Below are 6,000 nucleotides of genomic sequence, written 5' to 3' on the forward strand. Positions count from 1 at the left end.
CTTGAGTTTCATTACCATACGAATGGAGTCATGAATACATGATAAAATAACATAGATTAGCTCCTTCTTTCACCAGAGCAAATCTAGGCACAAATCCATTGAAACTGTCAATATTTTCTAGGAAGACTGTGAGAAATGTATTTGCATATTCACATTGAAGTGCATATGGTGAAATCACTAAACTTATCTATATCGGGTGCCAAATGTTTTTTGTTGCTAGATAAACATTTTAAATGCAGTTCTAGCCATTTTAGCATTATATCAGCATTCATAGTGTAGAGGAAGTGGGTAGGGACAACTTAAATGACAAATAAATGGCTACCATTTGTTTGTTTGTAGTATAAATTGACACTGCCTAAATACCCAAAAGCTATTATTATTATTATTATTATTATTATTATTATTATTATTATTATTATTATTAGTTATTTATTAACAGACACCCTTGTCCAGGGCAACTTACAAAATATAAGAGCAATACAAAGTACAATAATACAGTGCAGTTCAAGGCATAATACATTTTACAAATTCAGAATTTACATGTGTGTACGAGAGTGGAATAGAGGGGAGGGAGGAGGAGGGGAGAGGCAGAGAGATGAGGTTAGAAGCATTAGGGAGGCAGTGGTGTGCAGGTGCACGCCGAGAGGCAGGAGAGAGCAGAACAGGAATTGGAGCAATAGTCATGGCTGCCTGGTGACGATGTGCGGCGTCTCCTCGCAGTCTTCTCCTCGCTGGAGTCCCACAGCTAGAGTCCCTGCCCTTTGTAAGCATGGCCCTTCAGAAGGGGGTCACTGAGGCTGCTGGTGTTGACTGCAACAACAACAACAGAAACTAGACCAAACCTCAACCCAGTGTCAATGGATTTGTCTAATGTGTGTAGTTGAAAAAGATGGACATATCATAGTTCATATACAGTTGTAAGCAACACAAAGATGGTGTGTCCAAAGAAGCAAATGCAACATGTCAAACTAGCTACAGTCTGTTCCATTTAATTGGTCCAAAACTGGTCTTGACAAAACTGTAATACATCCTCATTTTCAGTTTTGGAGAAAACAAGGTGTGTTTGTGCTACATCTGGTGATTAAAGATGTGAAATGATTTGGCATCCATTTGGCTGGCTTGTTTTGTCTTTAATTCCAATATGTTAAATGCATGACATTTGGGGTGTCACTATAAATACTTTATTTTGGGGCCTTATTTACTTACAATTTCCTGTGTTTCCTTTTTTCTAAGACAATACAATTGATTTAAATAATTATTCGCTGTATTGTAGTCAGTTGTGCCTTGACATATTATTTGATTAATAGCAGAAATAGAATTTATACAATCGTACCTGAAAATGTTTAAAAATTGTATTTTGACTTTTCTTTCATATACCTATTTTTAAGTGTTTTTTTTTAATGCCCTTCACACATAACCAGATTTGGAACCATAGAAGTTAAATTGTGAAGGGTGATTTGTTATTCAGTTGCACTTATATTTTGTGAATTTCAGGCTTTATGTAAAGAATAGCAACATGTTTGCCTTATTAATGCCTTACTGCTGAACGAGTAAAGTTTGTGAGAATGCTGAAATAATGTATTTTCCCTTCCCTTTGATTTTATCCTGCTTAGTATGAATAGCATAATTACATTCATCACCACTGTTTGAATTATTGATAAATTCAGAACATCAGCTAAAAGTACAATTAATGTGTGTAAGCAAGGGGAGTTTGATTTGTTGAATTTTGAGGTTACATAATCACTTCATGGTTGATTTGAGGAATGTCACATTTAAGCTGCTTGATGATGTGAAGGTCTTAAATCTAGTATTTTGTTAGGGAAACAAGCAATTATATATTTAAAAAAATAAAAAAAAGTTTAGCATACTCCTGTGAGTCTTATGAGTAATCCCTGTTCAGCTTCACACATTTCTTTAAATTCTTTGAAGTTAATCTTCTGTGAAGCTGGCTTCTAGCACAGCTGACTCTTTTTTGATAACTTAAGCAATTGTGCTTTGCTTATAAACAAAAATAAATAAATAGTGATGTTTTGATACCACTGAAAAAAAACTAAAAAAAAATCTAATAAGAAGAACAACAAAACCATTTTTTTTTTAAGAAAAGCATTGGGTGGCCAACACTAATAAATACAGTGAAAATGCATGATTGAATAATCAATGAAAACACATAAAGGGAAGTATGTAATTAACTTTAAAATGTAATCAATTATAGCAACAATAAAATGACATAAATTTTTAAGCTATAACTTCCAACCCCTTGATCTGATCAATTTAAAATTGTATTTCTGGTGTTTAATTCCTTAAACAATTATGTAAATGATCACTAACGTTTACATATTAAAATTTCACATTTTGGTTGAGATTCAAATTTTGTTGCAGATTAATTCACACTCTTCTCCTGCCTTCAGAGAACCTAAACATAACAAATACCTTGCAAGACCAAGGGCCGGATTAAATCAAAACTTTGACACACCTGCTAATAGAAAACTACAGAACTGTACTCATTTTCAGTAAGATGATACTTTCTTCTAATCAGAAATTTAACCACTATGATGTACAGGTTTGTAGTTTGCTATTAGCGGGTGGGTCAAAGTTTTGATTTAATCCGGCCCCAAGTCTAAAATGGGCAATAGAAACTCAAGTCCTAAAAGTTTCTCTACATAATTGGCTGTTGTGCAGTGAGTCTCGGATGGCTGTGCTGACACTGCATGGTCTAGTTCCAATGGTCATGAGGGGAATTCAGTGCCATCACTGTGACCTCTGGAAGCTTTCAGAGGATGGCACAGCCTAGATTGCTAAAGCCAATCGCCAGACTGTCAAGCTCATCCCACTGTCCTGACAGAACCACTCGGGAGCCTCAGACACAATCACAGTACTGAGGAAAACAAAACAAGAAACCACCATGGAATGTGCTAAAGATGCATTTCCATGCAAGCATGATTAAAACATTTTAATACAATGTAGCATTTTGTCAAAATATACACTACCAGTCAAAAGAACACCCCCATTTTTCCAGTTTTTATTGAAATTTAAGCAGTTCAAGTCCAGTGAATAACCTGAAATGGTACAAAGGTAAGTGGTAAACTGCCAGGGGTTCAAAAAAAAGTTTCAGTTACCAATAACTGAAAAACGAATACATTTCAGAGTTATATACTGTTTTACTTCACCCTCTTAAGCATTATTTGGCAGTGTTACGCGCAGCTCCTGTTCATAGAAGTTACACTGTATTCCTACAATGCACACATTGTTTGAAAGCTTAGTCTCTTGGCTACCAACACATTTAATTCTCAAACACATCCGATTTACAGTTTCTGTGTCACCCACCGTCATTCAGAGCCAAATCTTGACATTTTGAGCTCTCTACGGGTGTGTGTTGACAGTAGTGTAGTGTAGTGTATGTTGTGTAAAACATCTACACATTGCATTTCTGAGGTAGAATCATGTAACTGAATGAACTCCTGTCTGATTCTCTTTACAGAGCACTTGTTGTAAGTGGTGTAAATATCCTGAGGCTTTCTAGCCACTTCCATTAGCAATGCATCTCTGTCTAACATTGACATTGTCTCTCTTTGAGTTGACTGCTGCAAAAGGAAATATTTTTCCACTGAAATGCATTTAAATAATGTATTTATTTTACAATATTATTTCTAATTATGTTACTATCACTTGGAACTGTTCCTTATTTAATGTGAGGTCTGGCCTTTGCGGTAATGCTTTATTTGAACACCCCTCTATGTAGCCTACATAAAGGCTACATAACACAGCCATAATACATTCATAACCAGCCATAACCATTTTTCCAACTGACATAACAGGCACATAAATATTCATAACACTGATTATAGCAATCTCTATGAAATATTTGACATGCCACATGTCATAAAATGATTCGTCCCGATTTTTGGGGTAAAGCGTCATAATGCAGGTATAAATACATATAAGACATAATATTTTAACACTGTGCTATGAAATATGGGACATATCATCTTGCCATAGGACACCAAAGAAAACTGTAGATTTCAATGGAAGAAAATGTATGCAGCTTGGTACATATTGTTCTCATCATAATTAATATTGTGTTCTGTTCATTGTGGACCTAAATGGATTATTGATGTACAGTGAGGGGAAAAAGGTATTTGATCCCCTGCTTATTTTGTACGTTTTCCCACTGACAAAGGAATGATCAGTCTATAATTTTAATGGTAGGTGTATTTTAACAGTGAGAGACAGAATAACAGCAAAAAAATCCAGAAAAACGCATTTCAAAAAAGTTATACATTGATTTGCATGTTAATGAGGGAAATAAGTATTTGACCCCTTCGACTTAGTACTTGGTGGCAAAACCCTTGTTGGCAATCACAGAGGTCAGACGTTTCTTGTAGTTGGCCACCAGGTTTGCACACATCTCAGGAGGGATTTTGTCCCACTCCTCTTTGCAGATCCTCTCCAAGTCATTAAGGGTTCGAGGCTGACGTTTGGCAACTCGAATCTTCAGCTCCCTCCACAGATTTTCTATGGGATTAAGGTCTGGAGACTGGCTAGGCCACTCCAGGACCTTAATGTGCTTCTTCTTGAGCCACTCCTTTGTTGCCTTGGCTGTGTGTTTTGGGTCATTGTCATGCTGGAATACCCATCCACAACCCATTTTCAATGCCCAGGCTGAGGGAAGGAGGTTCTCACCCAAGATTTGATGGTACATGGCCCCATCCATTGTCCCTTTGATGCGGTGCAGTTGTCCTGTCCCCTTAGCAGAAAAACACCCCCAAAGCATAATGTTTCCACCTCCATGTTTGATGGTGGGGATGGTGTTCTTGGGGTCATTCCTCCTCCTCTGAACACGGCGAGTTGAGTTGATGCCAAAAAGCTCGATTTTGGTCTCATCTGACCACAACACTTTCACCCAGTTCTCCTCTGAATCATTCAGATGTTCATTGGCAAAATTCAGACGGGCCTGTACATGTGCTTTCTTGAGCAGGGGGACCTTGCGGGCGCTGCAGGATTTCAGTCCTTCACAGCGTAGTGTGTTACCAATTGTTTTCTTGGTGAATATGGTCCCAGTTGCCTTGAGATCATTAAAAGATCCTCCCGTGTAGTTCTGGGCTGATTCCTCACCGTTCTCATGATCACTGAAACTCCACGAGGTGAGATCTTGCATGGAGCCCCAGACCGAGGGAGACTGACAGTTATTTTGTGTTTCTTCCATTTGCGAATAATCACACCAACTGTTGTCACCTTCTCACCAAGCTGCTTGGCGATGGTCTTGTAGCCCATTCCAGCCTTGTGTAGGTCTACAATCTTGACCCTGACATCCTTGGACAGCTCTTTGGTCTTGGCCATGGTAGAGAGTTTGGAATCTGATTGATTGATTGCTTCTGTGGACAGGTGTCTTTTATACAGGTAACGAGCTGAGATTAAGAGCTCCCCCTAAGAGTGCTCCTAATCTCAGCTCGTTACCTGTATAAAAGACACCTGGGAGCCAGAAATCTTGCTGATTGATAGGAGATCAAATACTTATTTCCCTCATTAACATGCAAATCAAATTATAACTTTTTTGAAATGCGTTTTTCTGGATTTTTTTGTTATTCTGTCTCTCACTGTTAAAATACACCTACCATTCAAATTATAGACTGATCATTTCTTTGTCAGTGGGCAAACGTACAAAATCAGCAGGGGATCAAATACTTTTTTCCCTCACTGTACATCAATAATCAATTTAGGTCCACAATGAACATCTTGTCACTCTTTTCTTATTTTATAATAAATATATACCTTTGTAGCTCAAATGAAGGACCATGTCAATCTTTTACTTGCTGCTCTTTGTTTGTGCTGCTTAAATGGAAGTAAGCTACCCATTTCAATATGTAGATTAAGTATATTCAATAAACCAGGACATTAACATGTATTATAACAGTGGTGTAAGGTGCTGCAAGAGTTATAACACTCACATTACATTGCTATGAAGGATTTTGTGCAATTCAAATAAAGTGACATCATTATTAT

The sequence above is a fragment of the Amia ocellicauda genome, chromosome 3 (assembly GCF_036373705.1).
Source record: "Amia ocellicauda isolate fAmiCal2 chromosome 3, fAmiCal2.hap1, whole genome shotgun sequence".
NCBI classification, from domain to species: domain Eukaryota; kingdom Metazoa; phylum Chordata; class Actinopteri; order Amiiformes; family Amiidae; genus Amia; species Amia ocellicauda.